Below are 27,688 nucleotides of genomic sequence, written 5' to 3' on the forward strand. Positions count from 1 at the left end.
TAGATTTTGATACCACAGTTCTTCCTCTCCTCATCCTTTACCCATCACCTCTCTTGCCAGCAACTCATAAATGGAAAATCTCTTTCTCACTTTTTAAAAAATAATTAATTTGTTCTCTTTTCCTTTTGAATATTGAAAACACTACATTTATTATTTCTTCCCCATCCTGTCCTGTCCTATTTAGTCAGGTAATTTCTTTGAAGGGATACACCTGGAGCAGTGTCTCCAGCTTCACTCACATGGCTGCCCAAGGTTGTTTGGCTCAGGTCAGGATACTCAGATTGCTCACATGGGAGCATTTTCTCCCCACTGCAACATTTTTGGCTGAAAACTGACTTCTTTGCTGCCAAAGAGGTGACATTTCTATGAAAAAGGCAGCTTTTCCATGAAAACTCTGGAACACCTGGAAAGAAAACAATGTGGTAGAGGACATAACAGATTTGTTATCCCTTTGGAAGCTGTACTGATGCTTATGAACCCCCTGGAGATGGCTGAATGGCACCTCTGGCCAAGCCTGCATCCCTCTGGCAGTGTGGTGTCTATCCCTGCAGCTTTCCTTGCTTCCATGCAGCCTTGGCCACCAGCAGGGCTCCAACGTGAGGCCACCAGGAAGGGTTTGGCTCCTGCCCGGGTCCCCCTTGACTTCTCCTCTGCCTCCCACCACAGGCCTGCTGCAGCCACAGTGTTTCGGGAACATATGTGATGAGCACAGGGATGAAGGTGGGTTTAACCAGAGCCATCATGAGGAAGAGCTTATCACCTGTCCTATCAGTGCCAAGGTAGTGCAGGCTTTGCACCAGCAAGGACTGGAAGCATAAATTGGTTTGCAAACTGGCTTGATGCCAGCCACTAGTATTGGACCAATCCTTGCAGGCTACAAGCACAAAAACTCTGTATGAAGCTTGGAGAATTTTACTATTTTTAATATTCTGCACACACAAATTACTCCTTAGGTGGGCAAATGCCACCTCATCCTCAGGCTTCTTACTAGGCATAAAACCTGCCCTGGGGGGTACATCACAAAAGTGCTAGAAACTGCAAGGAGGTAAGAAATCTTGACTTGTTTACAGCTCCTCTTCTTCTGGCTGTTGTGTTTGGGTGAATGGTTTATTATCTTCTGCCTAATTGCTTTGCTTCCCAGCCCATTCACAGAAAATCTGGGAGCAGCAGCCATCTGCCTCCCTCCTGGGAGTGGAAATATCAGTGCTGGCAGATAACTTTTGCAGGGGTTTTTTGAGGGAAGGGAAAAATTGTTCCTTTCATTTTTTGTTTAGGAAAGACTGTGAAAAGCCTCTCTGTTTGCAGATTGATCTGTTTGCTTTAGTTTTGTCCCATTCGATTGATTTCCTGGAAAGCAGACACAGCTAGCTTTGCGGAGGAGACCTCTTCCAAGGACTCGGCATCAAGCTTGTTCAAGAAAATAGGGAATGCAATCTGGGATAATGGCAGGCAGAGGCTGTTCTTACCTCTGCACTGCCAGGCCACCAGCCCTCACCATTTGTGCTTCTCCTTTCCCTCTGGGGAAGGGCAACACAGCCCTGCAGATGTTGTCTGACTCCCTCACACAGTGGCTGAGCTGGAGGGCATGAAGGGTATCTGTGTCTCTCTCCAGCTACCTCACAGTTTGGGGTTGAAGAAGACATTTGAATTCTTCATTTTTATTTCTTTTTTTTAATCTCTCATAAATACAACATGGGGATTATTCTGGAACTTGGAAAGGAGGCACTGCCATTGCTGTTGCTGTTATTATTGATATTGGTATTGCTGCTTGAACACCTCCAGGGATGGGACATCCACAGCTTCTGTGCAGTGCTTCACCTCCCTCAGAGTGAAGAATTTCTTCCTAATATCTAACCTAAACCTACCCTCTTTCAGCTGAAGGACATTCCTCTTTGTCCTGTCGCTACATACCCTTGTAAAAAAATCCCTCTCCAGCTTTCTTGTAGGGCCCTTTGGCAACTTATTTCTGGATCTTCCTGTCCTGGGAGACTCTGGGCTGCAAAACCCATCTCTGTCCTGGGCCTGTGGGGGCAGGAGAGGGTAGCAAAAGTGTTGTCCTGATCTGCTCAGCCCGAGGTCTGCCTGCAGAGCTGGATTCAAGGCTCAGGAGCTCTTTCTATCTGTCCTGGAGGAGAAGGATAGGGCAGGTTTTGGTTACTGCTGATAATGTAAGGCAGGATTTCTGCTTTGCACCCAAGCCTTGCACTTCCTTCTCCTTGCCCTAGAGCAGCCACTCAGCTCTGCATCTGGAATTTTTCTGAGCAATCCTGTTTTTCACCAGGAGGCTGAGATTTTCAGCCCCACATGTGAAACACAAGCAGGGCTAACCACAGGATGGCAGCCTTTTTCAGAGGTGTTTCCTGTGCTGCTCTCCCCACGGAATGTTGGTGTGAGCTGGGGCTGGCTGAGGGGCAGAGTGGGTCACAGGGCCCCTCCAGCCCCTTGGAGCTGGCTCCTGTCGAGGAGTAAACTGAGGACAAGCAGCAGTGAAGCCACTGAAGCAGAGCGGGTCCATGGGAGCTGCAGCCTCCAGGTAAAACACAGATGGAGCTGGGAAAACAGGAGATGATGGAAACAGCTAAAGACACTTGGCAGCCTTTTGACTCCCAGCAGAAAAGTTCTGCAATGTTCATAGTGAAAGAGAAAAAAATTTTGCAGAAATAGGGAAGTAAGGAAAAGGTTTGGGCTGCTGCTGAGCAGTGAGTCTCTCAGGGGGAATGACTGCCTGTGCCTTTCTGGACAGGTATTGCTGAACTGGTTCCTAAGGGTGGCCTGGGATGGGTGTTGGCAAGATCTCCAGGCATTCCTTACTGTTGGAAAGACCTGCTCACCATCCAGCATTTCATTACTGTTGGAAAGACCTTTCCATTATTCAACCCACCATTTCTCCCTTCTTTAACTCACACAGCACTGGTTCAATCAATTTTTCCTCTCAGGTCATTTTGTGAACACCGGTGGTGGCTGTCACTGTGGATGCTGGCAGCTGTCCCCTGGACTCCCCTCTCTCCTCTGGATGCAGGGACTCGCTCTGAGGTGGCTTTGTGGCAGCTGTCAAGGCTGGACCACGCTAGAGGGGAGAAGACAAAGCAAGAAAAAAGAAATCAAAGCCAAAAAGCAAGAGTGAGGACAAGTGGTAGCAATTTGCCTCCCAAGTTGCTCATTCCAAGCATACTTGAACAATGCTTTTGCATAATATGTAGGGCTATATTTGTCCATGAGACAGAAAGGCAGAGAGGGAGAAAATATTTTTACATTGAGGTCATTCTTGCTCACTTTTTCCTCTAAGAAAATCAGTCCTCTCCAGTCTTTACAACTCCCTTTCCCTCCACGCTGCAGAGTGAGTTTTGATTCACATGGAAACAGCAGTTTCCTGATGTCAGTTTGCAAGAGGTGCTTGGCACTGCCAGGGCAGCCCAAGTTGTAGGTGGTAGTGATATGCAGAGTGACTCTAAAACTCAAAGTGAGTTATAAAGTAGGCATGTGTTTTTGGCCAGATGTATGCAGGATACCTTCACAAAGGCACGCAGATCTACCTGCTCCCAGCATTCTTTTTTATCTTCTAAAATGTTACATATACATTAGGGTTTGCAATACATTTATGAATATTCATTTCCTGCCTCTACCTTGTTCTGCTTTGTATGCTAATTAACTTATCAGTCACTTATGCCTGTGTACTTGTCTCTGGTGGTCCTCTAGGGGGTCACAGGGGGATGAAGTGAGTAGTCTTCATCAGAGCTGACCTTCTCATCTAATCTTCTTGTGCATGCTTACTGATCCCTTGGTCACAATCCAAACCATGAGTTTGGTTTGATCTGCTTCAGGGGTCCAGAGACGCCTTGTGATCTTGGTAGCCTTTGTCCTGTTTTGATGAACATCATCACCATCCTTCCCTTGTCACACATCCTTGCACTCTTTCATGTTGCTCTAGCACATACACCTTGTCCCCCACATATACCCTGTCTTCCCTTTATAGGCAGTTAGCACAGAAAATGCAGCAAATATTAAACAATATTTCATCTAAATATCTATTTCTAATCACTGTCCCTTTAATTCCTAACCACATATCTCAGTCCCTCCTTTTTTATAAGGCAGTAAATTCTTTTACTTAGTACAGAAATTCTTTTTCCCAATCTCTACGATGCGGGTCTCTCAATGCCATGCCATGTACTCAGGATAAAGAGTATCCTGCTACTTGTTGCAGCATCTTCCAATTTTGGATAAGTATTGTAAGAGACAGTGCTAAACTTATACCAACTAATACCAATAAAACAATAATGGGGTGACATTATGGATTTAGAATCCCAGTTGCAGTTGGAGACCATCCAAAAAAAGTGAATCCCACCAGTTGAGACTCCTGTCATGTTTCACCTTTGCAGGACCTTGTTTATTTCTTTTGTGTCATAATGGACAGTGATTACAGTTTTCTTCCTGGCTTCTTGAACCTTGAATCTTTTAGAATTTTGACAAGGTCCTGATGCTTAATTATTGTTTCACTAAGCTGAGGTTCATTCCAATAGGTGTAGGTAACAACGTGTGATACATTGTGTGGCTAGACCTAATTAGCTGATAGGATACAACTGGTGCTAAATACAGAACGTCACATCCAATAATCTTAACAAAATTACAAATACAAAAGTTAGAATTATTAATAATGAGTAAAGTTACATTATCTTTGTCTATTTCTACAAAAGCACACAAAGTCCTCAAACATACACAGCCCTGATGAATATATATAAGCACGGTTCTTTGACTAGCATCTAGGGTGAATCTCAAAGTGACAAATGCTTTGCTCAATATCAAGACATGCCTTGAGCATCAATTGTGTTGCTTTCACAAATAAACCCTTGTTGTTCCCAGGTAACACAGAAGTCTAGATTCACAGTTTGCCATTTCTCACCCACTCTCCATGCCCATGTTCTGTATTCCAAAGGATAGAGCACTGATCTCTCATGATTTAATCCTAATGCTACAATGGGGTGAATAACATAAACTGTAGCATTATGTATAGTGAGTACAAAGGCAGTAGCTGTGATAGCAATAGGGCCATAAGTAAAGTTTACCAAAGTCCACCAAGATTGAAATTTCTTTTCAAAATCAGTAGCATTGTCCCACACAGCTTTTTGAATTTCAATTGGAAAGTCTCCTTCACTTCCTTCTCTTATAATTAAGGTAGTTGTTGATTGCAACCATAATTGTGCCTGTATACAGCTAAAAGTCAAAGACATATTACTCTGAGCCATAGCAAGTGCATGTATAATTAACCTATGGTCTTGGTTTTTCCCAACTTAGTAACACTTTGGAAATTTGCCACTGACTGGTTCCCAATGCCAACAAAGATGATTGTGAAGGTTGTTTTAATTTTGTTAGATCACTTGTTGCAGTGGCAAATTTATTCATTAATATTTCTGAACCCATTCATTTTAGAACTCCCAGTCCTCTCCCTAATTTTCCAGTCAGATCCCTTTGCATTCTGACCATGGTGCATGCTTGCCTTAGCAACCATGTTTTCCAACCCTCAAAGGATGGCTTTAGGAAAGAAGAGTAGGCCAGTTGGACCTCAGAGATGTTAGTTTGCATTAGTAATTCAACATGCTTGAGAGACCATTCTGGACTATACAACATTTGCTGTTGGCCTGTGTTCCTTATTACATATGGGCCAATTTCATAAATTTTGGGTTCAGACCTAGGTGGCATGATTTGGGTTTGGGCTGGAGTGCTGGCACAGGTTGTAATGGGCTTAGTTGTGGCATTTATTTTAAATTTGAATGAGAGCCCTATAGTATCATAGGTCCAAAGAAAAACCACCTCAGTGGTCTGTAATAAGGTAAAGTTATATCAACAGTCAAATTCACTTGAAAGACTAGAAAGCTTCTGGTGTTTGTCTGTGGGACTGGTTGAAACACTAATTTGGACTGCTTTCTTATAAGCAGTTCCATTAATCATCTGACATCCTATTCTAATTTCCTCTCCTATAGTCCCTTGAAGTGACCACAACCTTTGTTTTTGCCATTCTTGCCTTTCATATACTTGGTTTTTGAGCATGACTATGGTTGATAAGTTTAAATCTTTTATATTAGAATATTCTCCCATGGATCCAGTGTACTGAATAAAAGCTTGGGATCAAGGCCACTCAGCGTTGTCCTGGCTAGAGGTATTTTCTAATTCTGGGATTGCAGTTATAATTACAAACAAAAAGAATTTCTTCAATAAATTCCTGCAATCTAGATTACTAAACATTCCCAACAAAAATGTACTCATTTTGTTTGAGTGAATTTTAGTTTCAGTTCATTTTCACCCACTGTTGCCATTCAAGGGGTCTCTGGAGCTCTCTTCACTCAAGAGTGGTGAATCCAGGCGCTCTGTTCCTTGATCTTAATTGTGGTGAAAGTAGTGAGAAGTGCTTGGAACGGTCCTTCCCAGTGCTGCTCTAAGGTCTTCTCTGCAGAAGACTTGACACACACATAATCTCCAGGCTGTATGTCATGCACTCGTCCATCTAGCCCTCTGCTCTGAGTTCCAGCCACATGTTTTTCAGTTTTTCTGAGTTGTTTACCTAAGACCACCATATAGGCAGTCAGCCTTTCGCCCCCAGTTTGGGTGGATATCCCTTTTTGTGCAATGTGGTTTCCCAAAAAGCATTTCAAAGGGGCTCAGCTTTTCTTTAGTTCTGGGTTTAGTCCAAACTCGCAGCAATGCTAACAGGAGGGACTTAGGCCAAGGCAAATTAACCTCTTGCCCTAGTCTCACAATTTGTTGCTTGATCAAATAATTCATTTCCTCAACTTGGCCCTTTCCAATTTGGCCAAGTTTTGGTTTAGGGGTATTCTTATTGTTAGTCTGGAGGCAAAGCTCCCACTGCCAGGCCACTTGAGTGATTAGTGGCATATAAGTTCCTGGCAGTGATCTTTCCAATCAAATAATTGTACAAAGTGCCAAATTCCCCAGTGTGTTTTCCAATATTCCTCTCTTACTAATGGCCACTGTAAATGGGAGGGGATAATCAGTTTTTCCCTCTGCAGTAACAGCCCATCCCTCCTGGTTATACATTTTGATCCTCAATTAGCCTTCTGTCCTTTTCATTATACACTGGCTTACCTTCTAGGGAGATCTGGCCATCAGGAATTAAGGCTCCTTCTACTCTCACCTCACCTTTTGGTGCTTCTTTTGCTGCTTCTTTTGCTTCTCTGTCCACCAGCTCGTTTCCCTCCTACAATTCTGAGCTCACTTTCTGATGTGCCTTAATGTGCACGATTGCTGCCTTCTCAGGCAGTTGAACTGCTTCCAGCCATTGTATTATTTCTTGTGCATGTTTAGTGCTCTTCCCTTGTGAGTTTAACAGTCCTCTTTCTTTCCAGACTGCTCCATGAGCATGCACTACCCCAAATGTATATCTTGAATCTGTGTAGATGTTTACTCTCTTCCCTTTTAATAACTCTAAGGCAGGGGTTAGGGCAATTTTTTCCTGCCTTTTGTGCAGAAGTAGCTGCTGGTAAAGGTCCTCTTTCAATTAGGTCTCCAGATGTGGTACCCACATTCCCAGCATGTCATTTTCCATTGATGACGTAGCTGCTTCCATCTATGAACCAGGTTTCTGCATCATCCAAAGGAGCATCCTTTAAATCTGAGTGGCTGGAGTAAGTGGCTTCAGTGGTTTCCAGGCAGTTGTGATGTACCAGCTCTCCTTGTTTTCCACTAAGGAAAGAAGCTGTGTTGACAATGTTAATTACCACTATCTCTACATCATCTTCCTCTACCAGGATACCTTGATATTTCAGGAAACATTGTGGGGAAAGCCAATGGCCTCCCTTTGGCCTTTCCAGTACTGCAGATTCTGTAGGAGTCACTAGCATGGTCGTGTTCTGGCCGAGGGTGAACTTGAGGGTTTCTTGAATGTTCAGTACAACAGCAGCAACTGCTCTGAGGCAACCTGGCCATCCTTCAGCTACAGCATCCAGCTGCTTAGAGACATAAGCAGCTGCCCTTCTATAGGGGCCAAGGTCCTGTGCTGGTATTCCCAGGGCTATTCCCTGTTTCTCATGGGAGAAGAGAAAGAATGGTTTACTCACATCTGGAAGACCTAGAGCTGCAGCTGACGTAAGGGCTGCTCTCAGTCGATCAAAGGCCTGTGTGGCTTCTTTTGTCCACTGGAGGTCTCTGTTCCCGTTTGCAAAGAACAAATACAGAAGTTTCACAAGTAATCCATAATGATGAGTCCACAGTCTGCACCAACCAGGCATTCCTAAAAAGTTCCTTAGTTCTATTGTGGTCTGGGTTTTGGCATGTCGATTCTATGTGCTCTTTCCCCATTGTCCAGCACTGACCTTGTAACTCCAGCAGATCACCTTCTGCTTTACCACCTGAGCCTTTTTCTCTCATACTCTGTACCCCTGGAGCCCCCAAAAGTTTAAAAGGCTTACCGTACAAGCCACGCACCCTTCTTCTGTTGGGGTAGCTATTAGGATATCATCCACATACTGCAATGGTTTCCCTTCTCCTGGTGGAGCTTCTCAGGATTCCAAATCCTTTGCAAGTTGTTCTCCAAACAACATGGGCGAGTTTTTGAAGCCATGTGAGCCGTTTTGCATCCGCTTTTCGGATTTTCCCATTCAAATGCCAAAATTTTCTGGCTGGCTTTGTGGAGAGGGAGGAAAAAGAAGGCATCCTTCAAATCTAGAATGGTAAACCAATTTAGCTCTGGTGTTAACAAGGTGTACAGGTTAGCCACCATGGGGTAGAGATCCTCAGTTATCTTATTAACAGCTTGTAAATCCTGTACAACTTGGTATGACCCATCAGGTTTGCGGACAGGCAGGATAGAAGTGTTGAAATCAGATTGGCACTCCTTCAATAACCCCAGCTGTGAGAATTTTCAATTATTGGACTAATTCCATCTCTATGTTCCTTTCTCAAAGGATACTGTTTAATTCTAACTGGTTGTTTTCCTTCCTTAAGCTTAATTTGTATTGGGGGCACATTTTTCACCCTCCCTGGTACATTGGAAGCCCATACTCTGAGAAACACTTGGTCCAGCATTTCCTCACTAATTTCCTCTTTAACCTCCATAGCTGTTAATATTAAACTCAACACTTCTACATACTTTTGCTTATTCATCTCCAGAGTAACCTCCCCACTTTTAAACAAAATGGTTACCCATAATTTCTCCAGTAAGTCTCTCCCTAGGAGTGACTCCAGAGAGTTGGGCATATACAGAAACATATGGATTCCCCATTGTTTTCCATATTTATATTTCAGTGGTTTGCAAAAATATGCTATTTCAGTTGCCCCCTTCACCCTAACATAATCATTCCCCACCGGTATCAAATCTTCATTTAAAACGGAAGATGTTGCTCTCGTGTCCACCATGAGTTCCACCTCTTTCCCCTCCTTTCCCAGTTCCATTTTTATAACCAGTGGATCTCCTAGGGTAAGATATCCTAGCTCCCCTCAGTCATTTTCTGCATGAGCAACCCCCACCTCCCTTCCTCAGTTCCCTTTCCCATTTCTTCTATGTTCAGGGCATTCATTCTTCCCGTGTCCAGATTTTCTGCAAATTGCACACTGATTCTTGTCCAGTTGGAGTAATCCTTACCTAGATGGTTCTTATCCACATTTTCTTTTCCCTTCTTATTTTACTACTGCTACTTACTTTCTCATCCCTTGCTTGTATCCTTCTTCTTAAGTGCTAAAAACCCTCCATGCCTCATTTAACAAGGCCTCTAAATTCCTTCCTTCTGGTCCCCGGAGCTTCTGAAGTTTTCTTCTGATGTCTCCTGTAGACTGCCCTAAAAATAAACTTACTAGCTGCTGCATCCCTACCTCAGATCCAGGATCTAAAGGTGTATGGCAGTTCATTGCATCTCTTAGGCAATCTAAAAACTCAGAAGGAGTTTCAGAAGAGGTCTGCTTAATTGCATAAAAGCTGACTAGTTTATAGTTTTGGGGATGGCCTCTTCCATCCCCTTTGCTAGCTATTCTCGATAGTTTTGTTTTTTTACCAACTGCCCAGGTTCATTTGGATTCCAATTTGGATCCTGAATAGGGAAAATATCCTCAACATCCTCTTGTGTTGTTATGCAAACGTTCTCTGCTATGTCCCCTGCAGTTTTCAGAACTAACTTTTTTCGGTCGTTAATGCCTCCAACAATAACTGCAGGTCAGACCAATCTGTGTTGTGTTGCTTTATCATATATCTTAACCTTTTGTCTCTTCCTATCAGATCACTTCTATAGTCCTTGGTAGTTCTTTCCCAGCCCTCTAAGTCAATTGTAGAAAAAGGAATTTTGTCTAATATCCTTTGGTTCCTTGATCCTACTGTCTCTCATAAAGGGTCATGTATTAATTGCCTTGTTTTTTTTCTAGTCCGGGATGCTATGGGACCAGTCATGGAAGGTTCCCCATCATCACCATCAGGCAATGGTGTATACGACATATTTCATAATTTGGAAGTAAGCCGAGGAGCAGACAGCTCAGCTTGTCTCCCTTCCAAGGGAGCTGAATCTGCACCTCTCCTTAGTCCCCCTTTCTCCCCAGGGGCTGGCCCAAATAGGTCAGTGACTCTTGCTTTTGTGTCTCTGCTTGATAAACCTTGTCATGATGTGTGCAGCGCTGGTTGATTGAGCACATACTGCAGCATCACTTAGGTCTCCCTCTATTAGCTTTGTTTTCCTTTTCAAGGGCTAACACCAGGGGATCAGGGGGGGGCTCTAATTCCACAATCCCTCTGCCATTCAGGATGATTTTGGAGAGAGAGGAACGTCTCCATATATGAAATCTCACTTCATTTCCCTTCAAGCCTGAGGAAAAGAAAAGCTGCAACAAGGTGTTATATTCTAAGGTCCCAGTCTGTGGCCATTTTGCTCCACTTTCCAGTTTGTATAAGGGCTACCACTGTGTGTAGTACTTCACAAACATGTGTTTGGATTCTGTGCTTCCCAGGCCTGTAATTTCCTTCCAGTCAGTTAAAATACAGCCCAGAGGACTTGTTGTGGGGATTTCTTTACTCTCTCCTGATCCCATTATTTTCTCCTCCTTGTCCTGTTTTACTTCCACCTAAATCTCTTCTCACACTCTCACACAGTCTTTTCCCTACACTCTTCCCCTTACACTCCAAATCTCTGGGACTAAATTGAATCTTCCACAGAAATACTCTAAAATTTCTGGTTCAGGGTCTCCCTGAACCAGAACCCAACACTGGGGACATGCAATGTGTGCTCTATCAGAGGAGCAGTACCGACACTCTCTGCAGGACCTGCACTTAACCAACACCTACACAACATGTCGCCCTTGCCTGCACAAACAGATGATTCCACCTCTCCTGTTCGTCTGGATATTCAAATCCTTTGGTGCTGGCTGTTCCAGCCTAATGCAACTAATTTCCCTGCAGAGGTCCTATATAGTCCCTCTAAACAGACCCACTGATTCCCTTTTTATCACCCTATTACTCTTGGCAGTTAAGAATTCCCAGGAGTCGAGTCCAAACCACTTCCATCCGTCTCACAACGGATGGGACAACCGTGATCTCACAATCCTCTCATAGGCCTTTGCTCTTGCCTTAAAACACACTTTACAGCAAACCCTAAAAAAATTACAGCAAGCAAAACCAAACAAACCTTATAGACAGTACCTCAAAGTAAAATGCAAAAACTCTTAAAAAACCAAAACTGCCAGCTGCAACACCAGACAAGCCCAAAAGACAGCACACAGTAAAAGAGATTATGCAAGGTAAAACACAACCCCTCCTTTTTGCCGGTGTACACGGCAGTTTGCTGCAATCTCTAATTTCTGACACAAGATGCCAGTATTACTTCAAAAATACACCACAGCTTCACTTTCCACCAAGGTGCGGCTCAGGCACAGGCACAACCGAGCACAGCGCATGTCCGAACTTGTAAAACTCACACACACAATCAAATAGCAGCAACCAAACAGGAATTTGCTCTGTCCACACCTGGAACGGCTAGCAGCTGCTCCCCGGTAAATTAATCCCTTCCCCCGCTGGCCACACGTCCCACCAATGGTTGCTTGCCAGCCCAAACCCACCAGGACCCTTTCTGTGTGCTCAGAGGTCTCTGAGCAGCTTATCAATGGTCCCTACGGGGGACCCTTTTAAAGAGAAATACATAGTGTTTCTCTGCTGCTCAGGAGGTGGTTGTCTGTCCCCACAGTGAGTGATCCAAGAAGCGGAATCCCTTCCAGGGAAAATCCTGGGGACACACCTCAGGAAGTTCACTGCTCAGTCAGTCCTACAGCTGGCAGAGAACGTCATAACTAAATCACAAAAATGATATGCAGAGAGACTCTAAGCTCAAAGACAAAGTGAGTTATAAAGCAGGTATGCATTTTTGGCCGGATGCATGCAGGATACCTTCACAAAGGCACGCAGATCTACCTGCTCCCAGCATTCTTTTTTATCTTCTAAAATGTTACATATACATTAGGGTTTGCAATACATTTATGAATATTCATTTCCTGGCTACACCTTGTCCCACTTTGTATGCTAATTAACTTATCAGTCTCCTATGCCTGCGTACTTGTCTCTGGTGGTCCTCTAGGGGGGTCACAGGGGGATGAAGTGAGTAGTCTTCATCAGAGCTGACCTTCTCATCTAATCTTCTTGTGCATGCTTACTGATCCCTTGGTCACAGTCCAAACCATGAGGTTGGTTTCATGTGCTTCAGGGGACCAGAGGAGCCTTGTGATCTTGGTAGCCTTGTGATATTGGTAGCCTTTGTCCTGTTTTGATGAATATAATCCTTCCTTTATCACACATCCTTGCACTCTTTCATGTTGCTCTAGCACATATACCTTGTCCCCCACATATACCCTGTGTTCCCTTTACAGGCAGTTAGCACAGTAAAATGCAGCAAATATTAAACAATATTTCATCTAAATATCTATTTCTAATCAATCTCTTTAATTCCTAACCCCATGTCTCAGTGACAGGTTGCCTCTGGGGGACATCCTGCGCCATTCGGAAGTTTAGGAGGCAGCAGCCCACTTGGGGCCACAGGATCCTTGAGACGAATGCTAGCCCTTTTCCATGGGAAACAAAATTCCTCGCCCCAGTTTCCTGCTGTCAGTTTGCAGGAGGTGTTTTGCACTCCCAGAGCAGCCCAAGTTGAAGGTGGTGGCAGGAAATAATTTCTTTTTCCAATGGAAAATGGCCAGCATATGCAGCCATTTGCACTGGCCAACTGTGGGGTGGCAATGTCAAAATTTGCAAACTTGGCAGGATTTCCCCCAGATGAAAGCTGCCACCACCAAGAACTCAGGCTCCCCTTAGAGTGCCAAACACCTCCTCCAAACTGACATCAACATGCTGGAGGTGTGAGTTTTGTTTCCCATGGAAAAAAACTGGTGTTCATTTTCAAGGGCCTGTGGCCCCAAATGGGCTGCTGTCTCCTCAAATTCCAAATGGCCAGGTGTCTCCCAGAGGCCACCTGCCACCACCTACAACTCGGGCTGCCCTGGCAGTGCCAAATGCCTCCTGCAAACTGACAGCAGGAAACTGGGGCAGGGACTTTTCTTTCTTATAGAAAAGGGCCAGTGTTCATGTCCAGGGGCCTGTGCCCCACCCAGGGGCCTGTGGCCCTGAGTGACGACTCTGTGGCCCTGAGTCCTAAAATTCTGAATGGCGCAGGATGTCTCCCAGACAAAGCTGCCACCATCAAGAATTCAGGCTGCCCTTGGAGTGCCAAATGTCTCTTTTGAACAGGCCACAACACACTGGGGGAATGAGTTTTATTTGACAGGGAATAGGGCCAGGATTCATGTCCAGATGCCTGTGCCCCATCCAGGAGCTCCTGTTGAATTTTTCACCTTACTTTATCCCCCTTGCCAAATGCCATCAATTCCTGAGAAAGGACACAAAAAGATTACCCTGGAAGAACAGGGCAAAAAGCTTGAAAAAGGATGAAAGAAACACTCTGATTATGACGATGACGAAAACACAATGATTTATTTTGGACAGCAAATGAACACCCGCTGCCCTCCAGCCCTCCCAGACCAGCAGGCCAAGCAGTGCTGTATCCATGGCATGAGGTGCTGGCAGCCTGGAAAGAGAAACCAGAGAGTCACGGTCAGTCACAGAAGGCTCCTGTCCCCCCTGTCCCACCCCAGCCTGTTCCCAGGCCAGGCTGCTGGCTGTGCTCAGAGCCCACACCTCCCAACCCATCCTCTCTTTTTAGAGAAGAGCAGTGTGGCATTCCATGTTCCACCTGCTCCATTTCAGCACAGCACGGCAGCCTTCTCAGCAGCTGCAAGAGCGGGATGATGCCCGTGTGCCCACTGCTGTCTGCCCAGAGCCCTTCTGCCAGCCCAGCTGTGGAGCCGGGTACCCACGTCTGGAGACCTGCTGCCAGGAGAGGAGCCGATCCTGCAGGAGATCCTGATCTTTGAAAGGAATGGCCCCACAGACCATGGTGCCCAAGGGTAGCGCTGGCTCTGGACGCACAGAGGGTGCGGATGCTTCCCTGTCCCATCTCGGCACCAGGTGTAATCTTCCTGGGAAAAACAAAGAATAATTGCATGAAAGTCAATTCAAAACAAGATCTGGAAACAAGCAAAAGCGTCAAAGGTCATCACCATATCATGGGCCTGACAAGGTCAGTGGAGATTCACCACCACAATCTGAAGCACCAAGTTTTCATGTAGGGTAAAAAGCCATGGCCCAGTGGAAGTGGGCCCTGTCCTCAGGCCTGTGGGAGAATCACAGTGCAGATCTTTGTGCTGCTGATTCCATCTCTCCCCTCTTTTCTAAGTTCTTGGTGGCAAGGTCACTTAGGTTAGACACACAGTTCACTGTAGTTTTCTGCACAATGAATTAAAGGGAGATTGCACATCCAAAATCATGTTCTGTTATGGTTTAACTGACTGATTTGAGGAATTTCTGGAGCAGCAAACTTGCTTCCTCAAATGTTTACTGTGTGTGCTATGGAGCAGAGAGGAAAGATTTAATGTCAAAGGCATCACCCAAGCAAAGGCCTGAGCTTTCCTTAGGAAAAGATCTGAAAGGTTCAATGTCACCAGCACAACCACCTGCAATGGCTGCTGGCCAGCAGAGCAGGGCTCTCAGCTGTGAAACAAGTGTTGCCACAAGCAGCAGCTCCCCCAGGGCAGCAAATCAAGAACTGGGAAGGAGCTGATCTGAAGGCCAAAGCTCCTTAGCTCCTTCCAAGAGGGCTGGAACACTTCCTCATTCCAATGAGCTGCAGTTCTGGACACCACAGCTCTGTGTGAGCACTGGACACAAGTTGCTCCCACTGAGTGCTGGGATGGTTCCTGCAGGAGCTCTGGGCTCCTGTGTGTACCAGACACAATGAGGAGAGAAGGAGCCCAGGGCACTGACACACCTTTGCCTTGGGCATAGCCCGGCCTGGAACAAACACCCTGAAAGGTTTCCTCTTTGGCCCATGTCTTGAAAGGTCAGGTCAGCTGTTTGATGACTCAGGTTGGTTTGGTGTCAAGGAATTTCCCTCAGAAATACTGGGTTTGTCTCCCTCTGTGCCTTCCTCTCAGCAGCTTTGGGGATGCTCCTGTGTGAAGCCGTCTGTCTCACACAGTTGCAGACAACCTAGAACAGGACACTCTGCAATAAGTCGTCTCCTCTAATGTGTTCCAACAATCCCCTTCCAGCAACAGGAAATTAATACTAATAGATGAAAGTGGAGAGAAACCAACACTATTTTAACAAACAGAATGCCTACAAAGCAAAAACAAACACAGTGACTTCTAGATATCAAACTGCCAGACCTCACCGTCCCCCAATGGAAAAAAGACCCAAAATGCCAGAGGAAAATCCCCCCAGGACTTGTGTTCCAAGATGGCGCCGGGTTCTCCCTCAGGAAGAACAGGAGCTATCACAGAGTAGTTCCAGCAGCAATGAAAGTTCAGGGGCTTGTCCAGCGTGGACTTTCTCCCAGTGGCAGATGTTATGAACAAAAATTCAGTTAATGTTTTTTTTGTGGGAGGGAGTTGCAGGGACGCCATCGGGTCGGTCTTTGCCAGGATACTTAGTGCTTTGTTATTGTAATACCGGGTCGTTGAGGCTTATCTCTTCTTTTGTATTAGTAAAAAGCCTGGCTGGGTGCGGTGGACCCTTCCCCCGAGGCTGTGCTCTCTTACAACATAGAGAAGACACCTGAGAGGGTGGGGGGGTTATGCAAAGTGACTCCAAGGTCCAGAATGCTTTGTGGGACCCCGACTCCAGAGGCATAGAAAAAACCCCAAAAACAACGAGCCACCTAAGAGTTGAGAGATTAAAGTGATGTCTGGACGTGAGGAGCCGAGTGCTGAGCCTGCAGAGATGCTGAACACCTTCGGAGCCCCTCTCGCCCTGAGCAGAGAGTCGTCCGGACGCTGGGACCAGACAGGACCGAGCCAGGCAAAGTAACACCTGACGGGGACAACACGCCCTAAAGCTCCCACGAGGACTGGATCCCTGGCTCTGCCCCTAGTGGACGGAGCTGCGCATATGCTCCTCCTCTGAGTCGCCCTGGGAGACGCGATGGGGACTGCAGCCCTGCCGAGCTGCCCAATCCTGAGCTGATCACTTTTAATAAAGGCATTATAAAGGAGAAGAAGTCTCCTGGCCTTGTTTATTTCAGCAGAGCTCCGGGGAGCAGCCACGGCAGGTGAAGCAGCTGGGCTGGAGCCCCTCAGTGTCTTTTCTCCCCGCTGTGGCTCAGCTCACACACTCTCGGGCTGGGAGCGGAGCCGCTTTGCTTCTGCCGGCACCGTGTGCCTGGGCTTGGACAAACAGATTTCTGCCAAGAGAGCCCTGCACACTGTTCCTCGTATCTCTCATAAAGGCCTCAAACAACTACAAATACTCTGCCTACAGCAGCTTTCACAAAGGGCTGCAGAAGTCCAGGACAGCTTAAAGTGAGAGGCAGAAGGCTTTTGTCTTGTTCTTGCCACCAGAATTCTTGATGATCTGATGCAATTTGATTCACATGTAACATGAGATCTGAGTTTTTCCATTGAAATGTTTCAGGATGAGTAACAAGCCTTGGGAGCAAGAGGTGCAGGACTGACGTGCAAAACCATGAGCATATCCTCCAAAATGACCAGTTTAGTTTGGAGGCAAACCAAGCAAGGCATGAACTACAGTCCCTTGCAAGGTCACCAGGGCTGGCCGTGACAAAGCAGGCAGTCTGTTTCATTTTGAACCATCACAGAACTACATTCCAATGTGTATTAAAGTAGCATGGTATTATTAAGCCCCCTTTTTCTGCCTGAGATACAAAAAGGATCTCCCAAATGATTTTCATGCAAGCATGCAGTAAGGAACTGATCCTGCTCTCCTAAGGAAGCTTAGGCTTTGGAATTACATTCTTCCCATTCATCTTTTGACGCAGACACTCCAGGTTTGCCCCCACACCCCTGCAAGGCTGGCAGTCACTGTTTCCCATTTACTGTTCTTCCCTAGAGCCAGTACAGTGGCTTCTTTGAAACTAAAAGCCCTGAGATCTGGTTGTCTTGAAGGAGCATGAAATGCTATTCAAGTGTTCCCATTGGTAATACCCAGGTCTGCACTCCCCAGAGCTTTGAAGCAGCAGCAGGAGGACCATGCATCATTGCTGTTTGTGGATGTTCATGTTTCTGGTAGGCAAGAGCAATGGCTTTGAGGAGGGACAAGAATGCCCCTCTTCCAACAGTGGCTGAGAAAGGAGATGTGAAGTTTCACTGCCTTTTCTAGGATATTTTTGAAAGATCTAAGAGAATATTGCAGCATAGAGCTGGTCCCTAATTTTGTCTCCAGAGAAATCCCCAAAGGACACATTCAATCCCTGCTGATGGCAACCCCATAAGCTCATGGACCAGTTTTCTCTGAAACATGCCACCCTGATTGGACTTTACTAGGCCAGGACTAAAACAATAGCTAAGCAAACACATACAGCCACATGACAGAGTTTTTCCATCAGAAAACCTAATTAACAGATTCACATGCAGTTTCTTCTGTAACATCAGAAGCTGACAACCATGAAGACTTTGCTGGCAAAAGCTTCCAGTATACACTGGGACCAGAAGTGGTTTTCCTTAAGGCAAAACAAATTGAAATATGACGTTTAAAAGCTTCAAATGACTATGAAAGAAAACTGAAAAATTATTTCTGGATAGGCGTTCTGATTTGAAAGCAAGTCCAGGGAGAGACTCCATGACAAAAATACAATTTATTAAGAATAAGAAAAAAAACCAAAACAAACCAAAAAAACCCCAGCCAAAATACGTGCAATAATACAAAAGAAAACCACGGACAGAGTCAGAATACAAAGTGACAGCCTCTTGGTGAGGGTGTTGGTAGCAATCCAGTTGGAGTGGTGGCTGCACTCCTCCTGGATTGGAAGATGTGATCCTGTAGAAGGGTATAGTCTTCCTCCGAAGATCCGGGGGAAAAGGCGGCCATTCCTCTGGGAATCAGTGGAAAGGCTGCTTGTTCTGTCCCAAACTCCAGATTACATGCAGGTGGGGATGCTTAGTTCCTCCCCTCTGGGCACAGCATCTCACAATGGGCTCTTATCATTCCATGAGTCATGGGGTGGGTCCATGAGACAGAAAGGGCTCCCAGAGGGAATTATCTCTGAGTCATGGGGAAAGGCATTGATGGGCCCATTAACAGGAGATAAGGAAAAGAACAATGCCCCTCCTGGTTTCAACAGCTCTTGAAGATGGAAATAGAATACATCTTTATATTGTAACCAAGGATAATAGGGAGCATTGTCAATGATCATGCAGCCAACCAAGAGCTGGAGCTGAATCCAGAATTGCTTGTTCCAGCTACACAGGAATTCATTACCCTGGCAAGCACAGCTCCATGGGAACAAATGGTCTCTCATCTCTGGGCTGAATTGTAGCATTGTGGGTCCTGTATGGGTTTTCTTGTAAAGGTGGTTATTTTTTTATAAGTTAAGGTTTTGGTTTGACCCTCGGTTCCCCCCATGTTCTCCCTCCTAATGGTTTGTTCCTCCCGCCAGTTAACTGTCTATCAATGTAACCAACCCCCTTTCATTTCGAGAAATTTCTATGTCAATCTTCCCTTACTTAACATATGATTTGTCCCATGAGCCTTGTCCCTCCACTGGGCCATTCCAATTGGTTCAGGTGTGTCCCTCGCTCCTCCCCTGAGCTTCATTGCTCCCTCGTGGCTCCCTTCCCCTTTATAAGTGCTTCCCCATCGGTTTTCCCTGACACCGTTACTGGCCCCGCCTGGGTCCATAAAGCGGTCTCTGGCATCCATTCGTGTGTCCACTCCCTCCTTCCTTCGTCTCAGTACTTTGCATTCCTGCTCACGCCTGCGTCACCACGCTGCAGACGGAGCCACTACTCAGGGGTTCTGGCAGAGATCCTGGGAGTGGCGAGATTCGTGGTCTGCATCGGTCACTCCGGGAGCAGCTAGCTGGCACCCGTCAGCTCCAGTGGCTGCGGGACAAGACTGCAGTGAATGGCACCCAGACTGCAGTTTAGATTTGAGGGACTCTTGTCACTTGGTATTGGCCTCACAGTCCACTCATCCTTCTGCAAACAACTTGCAAACAACACAGCTGGACTGCTGTCCTGGGTAAATATACATACAGATGACTTTTCCAAAGTAGTACATCATTCCCAGGGAAATACACAACCTTATCTTTCCTATGAAATTGTGATTGAAGACACCTGAGAGGCAGATCTGTGTGAGATTGCAAAGGAGCAAAGCTTGGCCATTTGGGCACACTTCTCTTGGTTTCTTTGCTCAGGCCTTTGGTGAGCACAGAACACATCTAGGTAGAAAACTTTTGACTCAACAGGATCTTCTGGGTACATTGTCACCAAAATATGTCAATGTGAGGCCCTATTGTAATGACATGTTGTTCTGGCTCAGAGCAAATTTTGGAGACAACCCCCAAAGGGGCTCTTTTAGTAAAGCAGATTCAACTGGCTCCTCCCCTCAATGGTCCGGGAGAAACTACCTCCTTGGAGAAAAGTGGGAAAAACTGTTTATTAAACAATAAAATTTAACAATATTAAACAATAAAACCCCTTGCCACTCCAAAAGAGATGACCAACTGAGAAAGCCCCGTCCTCGGGTTACAGCTGAGCTCACTCAGTCTCTGATCAGTCCCTCCAGTGCTGGAAATGTCACAGGCCAGGCCCGGCCCCGTGGGCCTCAGGTGGAGCTGCCAGTGCTCCCCTGGGTGTTCAGTCCAGAGCAGGCTTCAAGAGGTCCAAAGAAAAGGGAAAAAACCACAGTCCATGGAACTTCTCTGCCTCAGCTAGCTAAACTAACTAAAAGCAAAAAAGAGCTCTGTCCCGCCGTCTGTCCATCAACAGACAACACAGTCCGGAGCAGGAATGTGTAGGAGGAGGGCAGTGTCTAAAAACAAAACTTTGCGCTTCTACTCTCCCCCCTTCACTCTGTGGAACACGTCTTAAAGGTGCAAAACTTATTATTCAGCCTAAACAGAACGAGACTATGGAGGATAAAAACATCATATAGTCAGCCCAGGGCACACGTTAAAAACAGCAGCACAAGTGACACAAGGAAAACATGGCAAAAGAGGAAGAGGAGAGGCCCGGTAAGGAAAGGACATGGTGAGACACTGGCACATGGAGTGAGCTGCACTCCCACAACTTCTAGGCCAGCAGGTCCTGGTGTCACAATCTCTTCTTTGCTTTCTTTAAATTTTATTTATTTTTTAGTTTTTTTAAATCATCAAAATTAAATATATACAATTAAAATGATATCATCAAAATTTAAAGATACAATCAAAACACATTTATTTAAAACTACATCAAAATATCATATGTACATAAATGAATAGCATATTTATAAATGTACATAAATAATTACATCTAAATAATATATGTACAGTGGTAGCTATGAAGCTTAAAAGATAAATCCTGTTAGTGAAAAACTCTTCAGTCAGTCGGCGGCCTCTTCCTGATCTTTGAGGAAAGACAGTTCTTCTGGACTGGAGGCAAGGGCTTGGTTGATAACAGAAACATCAGAAGGTACCAGACAAAACAACTTGGCGAGAGTGGAGCCAGTCAGGGCTGCAAAGTAGAGACACAAAAGGTGTCAGAGCCTGCAATGCAAACCTAAAGCATCTGCAGCTCCATATTTCAGGGGACAGACTTCCTGGAAACAAGAATTCTTAGCTGCTACACAGGGAAACATGTTCCTGCTGACAGACACTTGAGGCAGGCCAGGGCAAAACCCTGAGCCACTTCCCCAGAGCTGCCACAGGCACAGCCTGGCCTCTGGGCTGCCCTGGGACAGCAGGGAGCCCAGAGCCCTGTGCTCTCCAGCAATGGCTCAGCTGCACATGCACCCTGCTGCTCCTCTCCCTGCCCCACAGCTCAGCAGCCCTACAGCTCCAGGGGCACTGGCAGCAGCACAGCTCCTTGCAGGGGCACATGCAGGGCACAGCTTTTCCTTGCCAATGTGCACAGCCTCTCTGCGCTGCCTTCCTCCCACCAGAGAGCAGCCCAGCTCCCACCTTACCTTTTTCTGAGGTTGGTCAAGGTCCCCTGAGGCAGCCAGAAGCCCAGACCTCCATTCCCAAGGCCGGGAATATCTCCATTCCAAGGTGAACAGGTCCATGAATTCCCTTGGGAACAGAGGCATCCCAGGTCCTATCTTACACTGAGAGCTTTCTTCCTACTTTCTCTGGGTTTTTGCTGTAGGTTCAGAAGAAGCTATCGACAAGGTACAAAAGAAGAAGTGAGTTAATTGAACTCACGCCTTTAAAATCAGTCCTTTTAATGGGTGAGGAAATCAAAGTGAATTTTCATTACTGAAAAGATTGCTTGGTGTTTCATTTTTCATGAAACTAGCATCAGTTTAGTTTCTCTGAACAATATGGAGCTGCCGAGCCAAGAGAGAAGGGTTCTACTACTTCAAGTGCTGTCCGTTGCCTCCCAACTACTACAGGATCCCTTTCCTTCCAAACACTTGGGAATTCACAGTGCTCTCTAGAATCTGACACTGGCAAGGGAGTCACTGATGTCAAAAGGAGTTTTCAAAGCCTTTATTTCTGTATTTCCCACTCAATTCTAGGTGGGGTTCTGCAGTTTTGGGGATTTTTTATATTACTCTTTACAACAAAGGGAGGTCTGGGACACAAACAATGGCACCACGTGTTAGAGCCAAAAGCAGCTTTGCTTTCTCCATGAGATGTGCCCAGTATTCTGTGAGCCTGTATTTGTAGGGAACAAAGTGCTCATCCCAAAGTTCCTCTTGTGCTCCACTTACTTCTTTCAGGTTTATTCTCTGCTTTCTTTTCAGCACAGACATCCAAACCCAAATAAACACGACCTATCTCAAAACAATTCTGATCTTCGCTAATACTGACAATTCAAAATGTCCTTAATGGAAATAGTTGATGGCCAGTCATTCTCAAATACTCTCCAACACAGCTTTTGGAACTAGGAGAACTAATTCTTAACATGGCTTAACAGAGGATAAAATCATGTAGCAGTGAAGCACTATGAGAGGAAAACCTCTCTTAAAACTGGATTCTTCCACCCTGCAGAATGCTCAGGACAGTAGCAAAAGTAAGACAGGAAAGGATTAATCAGATAAGTCATTTCTAGTCCAGAATTAATCTAGAAAAAATGTCACCTTACTGACCAATACTTCTCCCTAGCTGCATTCCTCATTGCAGCTGTATACCAGAGATGAAGGAGTCATTCCAAAGGGGCCATAACCAGGATTTGGCAGAACTAACCCTAAGCCAAGGAACCAGGGAATCTGATCCCTTTCTCTGCATCAGCAGAATTATTTCTCCAAGTTTCATCACTCCTATCATTACACACTCAGAGATGCCAAAGGAACAACAACAGTGTCAATGAGGCTTTCAACTTGGAAGCATTGCCTGACCCAGATGCAGCAGAAACTGCATTTTGTCTGGCACAATTCCACTTGTCAGGGATCAGGCAAGGCAGGGACAGGCACAAGGCACAAGGCATCTCCTGCCCCAGCCTCAGCCTGCAACACTGACACAGGCACAGACAGCCAGGGAAGAGATTTGTCACTGTGAACCTGCCAGAGGTGGCTTTGAGCCTGTGCTGTCAGAGGATGACAAACTCACACCCTGTCTTGGCTACATCCACTTGGAAGTCTCCTTCTCCTTCATTGGAAATGTCAAAAGGACTTTCTATCATGGGAGGTTTCCCTATTCCTCCCAGTGTCTAACCAGGCAATATCCATGAATCTCCTTCATATGTCAAAGAGTTCAGCTCAGAAACTACCCAAGGGAAAGGTTTTCTACTTCAAAGTGGGAGGCGGGAGTGGGAACATTTCTCATTTCCTGCTAAATGCCTTCCTTTCCTAGGCTCATTTTGACACGAGAAAGGCTGCAGGGTGATAAAAGGCTTGTGCAGGATGGAGAGGAATTCTTCCTTTCTTGCACTGAATTTCCAGAATCCCAAGGTACCACTTCAGCTCCTGCCACTCAACACTTCACAGTGGAGGGATTTTCACTGCACCATCAGAGAACGCTCCCCGTCACTCAACTCTGGGAGAGTCCACTGACAACATCAAGGAATTGAAATGTATTTTAAAAAAAAATTTAAAAGAATGGGTTTTACCCAAGCTTTCCAAATATCACCTCTAAGTCAATAATCCAATAGTCATTTTAGGACAGACATGCCCTGTGCCTACCTGCATGTTCAGAGGATTTCACTTGGCTTCTGCTGCTGGATCTAGATCTGGAGAAAATGGAGGACAAAAGAACATATGAGGAGGAGGAAAGAGAAGGGAGGGAATGGGTGTACAATGACAGGAGACAAACTTACTTTGCATGGTCATCTCTATGAAGGAGGGAATGCAACACATAAACACAAAAGGATGCAAAGCTGATTAATTGTCCTTAACCTTTCTGTTGCTGCAGTCACACAGAGCTGGCAAAACTCAGGCTGTAATAATAGCCATGTCCAGCAGGGGACCCAGCCTGAGATGCTATGAAGCCCTGCCTCCTCATCCCCACCACCACCTCTGCTCTTGGGGCATTGCTGTTGGCTGTGACTGTGATCGTGCTGGATTATCATAAATAGGGAAAATGCTGAATACACAGAGGCTTGCCAAAATACATGACAGACTGTGCAAAATCACCACAGGAGATGGGAAGAGTGAGGTGAGCAGCACACTGGAGCAGCAGACACCTTGGCTTACCTCATCTCCTGGGACTCCTGCAAATCCAGCTGGGGAGAGCTTGGCAGAGACCCCACAGCACTGCCAACAGGGAGACTGCCTGCCTTGTACATCACAGGGATTAAAGGCAGTCCCTGTGATCCCTTCTTCATTTCCCTACTACTGGAATATGGCATGGAAGCCTGGAAAAAGTAGGACACAGTGCTCAGATCAAGCATCCTGCCTTGCCCACATTCATGCCTCAAGACATTTACATATGCCCTCAACTGGCACCTGGCAGGAAAGGACAAGTCAAAGTGATGGAGCAGATTGGGAAAGCATGGGGAATGCAAAGGGACGTGGTGAGGAAGAGACCATGTCCCACATTTGATACCTCTTCCCTCCTGATCCCTCCTCTGCAAGTGTGCCTACATTCCTACCTGACATGCACATCCTTGACATCAAGATGTTCTGGGGTGCCACTGCCTCCCCTGGCCTTTGGAATGGCATGGCTGTGGCTTTAGATCCCTGTTCTCTCCCTGCCCCAAAGGTGTCTCACAGCCACTGCTGATCTCCAGCCATGGCCCCACAAAGCCATTCTGCAGGATGCCAAAACCTGCTTTTCTCAAGGCCCTCATTTCTTCTGCTGCTGCCCTTCCCTCCTACAGTTCCCCAGCAGCCTCTGAGCCCAGATGCTGCTGAGATCTTGGCATGCTCCCTGCTCTCCAGCTCCCACACATCCATCAGCTCAGGCTCACTGGCATTTAGCAAGTTGAGCAGAGCTCCCTGCCCTGCTGCTCTCTGCAAGCTCTCTGCCTGCCCAAGCTGCTCCAGGGCCCCCATGCCATGGCCAGGAATGCGGCTGGAGGCACTGGGGTAGATGCACACCCACCCTTAGTATCCCACCATTTCTGGCCCAGCGGAAGAGCCAGATCAGGACCTGTTCAAAGTTCATTGAAAGGGTCAGTTCCTGTCAGGGATACACTGGGCCCTTTCTCTGCAAGGCTGAAATCAAGTACCCAAGCCTTGGATTGCACATTCTCTCTACCAAAGCTGTTGTTCATCTGTCTCCTCCTGCACCCCACAGCAAACCCAAAACAACTGCAGCTCCTGGCCCTGCTGCAAAGGCCATCGTGTGCCTGGGCTCTGGGCTGCTCTCCCCATGGCCACCTCCCATCCCTTCCCTCTGCACAAAGCCATGCCAGAGCACACAGCTGCCCAGGAGCTGATGGAGTCTGGAAACAGCAACAGAGACAACTGTGCAGAGGGCATGGCTGTACAACTCACAAGCTGAGACAACTTGACTTGACAGCTTCCAGCAAACACCTTTTTCCATCCAAAGCTGTCACAGCTGACACAAAACACCACCAAAACATAGAGGTGCTTCACAGATACCCATAGGTTACTAACTGGTGAAGGATTGCATTTTGAGATTGCACAACTTGAGCTGCTCTGACTGCTTGTTGGTGTTTTCTCAACCATAAGAGGGAGGAGGAACCACGACACAGCCCAGAAACCATTCAAAGACCTCTCCTCTTATTGATACATGCTGATGAGGACATGAAGTCTGCTTTTCACACCCATTGCAAAGACAGCCTGAAGTGCAGTGTCCAGTTGAGCTCTTCCTTGGCTCAGCTGTTTCCCTGGGCTCACAGCACAGGAAAAGCTCTCCAAGCTCTGCTTACAGCACATAAACTGATAATCTATCATACAGGCCTTAGCTTGGTCTCCTTACCTTATGTCCTTTTCCCTCTGAACTCTGCTCCTGGCTGCTTCTTCTGATATCTTTGTACCCAGGACTAGTTTCCATTTTCTCATTCTCTTCATCATACATTGTGCTTGGCTTGATGGAAGACCTCTCTCGGATGGGATATAAGGCCTTGGAGGGAAGGAGCGTAGAGGACGTGCCTGGGGAAAATTCTTGGCAATACTGCAGTCAGTCAGGCCTACAAAGTGGAGACAAACAATGTAAAAGAGTCCACCAAGTAAATCTAGAGCACATTAATATCCGTATTTTGTGGGACAGATTCCTTGAAAGCTTCTAAACAGCTGCACAGGGAAACATGCTCCTGCCAGCAGCACCTTGAAGCAGGCCAGGGGAAAACCATGACCCACATCCACAGAGTTACCCCAGGAATAGCCTCTGGTCTTCCCTGGGACAGACGGGAGAGCCAAATCAGGACCTATTCAAACTTCAGTGAAAGGGTCATTCCCTGTCAGGGAAAAAGTCTTAGAGCTCTGCTGACAGCACATAAACTGAAAATTTACCGCACAGGACTTAGCTTGGTCTCCTTACCCTACTTCCTTTTTCCTCTGAATTGAGCTCCTGTTTCTTTCTGCTCTCCTCCTCACAGGCGGTGCCAGGTTTCCTACTCTCCTGCTCTCTGCTGCGCATCTTGACTGCCTTGGTAGAAGGAGAGCTCTTCTGGATGGAAAGAAATGGCTTGGAGGGAAGAAGCATGGAGGGACTTGACAGGGAAATCCTCTTGGCAAGAGGGTAGCCAGTCAGGGCTGCAAAGTGGAGACACAACATGGATTAGAGCCTGCAATGCAAGCCTAAAGCATCAGAAGCTCCATATTTAAGGGGACAGATTTCTTAGAAGTTTCTAAACAGCTGCACAGGGAAACATACTCCTGCTGGCAGACACTTGAGGCAGGCCAGGGGAAAACCCTGAGCCACTTTCCCAGAGCTGCCGCAGGCACAGCCTGGCCTCTGGGCTGCCCTGGGACAGCAGGGAGCCCAGAGCCCTGTGCTCTCCAGCAATGGCTCAGCTGCACATGCACCCTGCTGCTCCTCTCCCTGCCCCACAGCTCAGCAGCCCTACAGCTCCAGGGGCACTGGCAGCAGCACAGCTCCTTGCAGGTGGCACATGCAGGGCACAGCTGTTCCCTGCCAATGGGCACAGCCTCTCTGCGCTGCCACAAGACCCTTCCTCCCACCAGAGAGCAGCCCAGCTCCCACCTTACCTTTTTCTGAGGCTGAGCCATGCTCCTGGGGCTCCTGGGGCTCCTGGGCCAAGGCCCCCTGAGGCAGCCAGGAGCCCAGACCTCCATTCCAAAGGCTGGGTTCTGGCACAGAAATATCCAAACCAAAGAGGTCCATGAGTTCCCTTGGGAACAGTGGCATCCCAGGTCCTATCTTATACTGAGAGCTCTTTTCCTCCTTTCTCTGGGTTTTTGCTGTAGGTTCAGAAGAAGCTGTCAACCAGGTTATAGGAGAAGAAGTGAGGTAATTGAACTCACGCCTTTATAATCAGCCCTTCTAATGGGTGAGGAATTCAGGTGCTTTTTAGTTACTGAAAAGATTGCTTAGTTTTTTATTTTTCTTGAAACTAGCATCAGTTTAGTTTCTCTGAACAATATGGAGCTGCTAAACCAAGAGAGAAGGGTTCTGCTACTTCAAGTGCTGCCCGTTGCTTCCCAACTACTACAGGATCCCTTTCCTTCCTAATACTTGGGAATTCACAGTGCTCTCTAGAATCTGACACTGGCAAGGAAGTCATTGATGTCAAAAGGAGTTTTCAAAGCCTTTGTTTCTGTATTTCCCACTCAATTCTAGGTGGGGTTCTGCAGTTTTGG

This window comes from Zonotrichia albicollis, chromosome 3 (assembly GCF_047830755.1).
Source record: "Zonotrichia albicollis isolate bZonAlb1 chromosome 3, bZonAlb1.hap1, whole genome shotgun sequence".
NCBI lineage: Eukaryota > Metazoa > Chordata > Aves > Passeriformes > Passerellidae > Zonotrichia > Zonotrichia albicollis.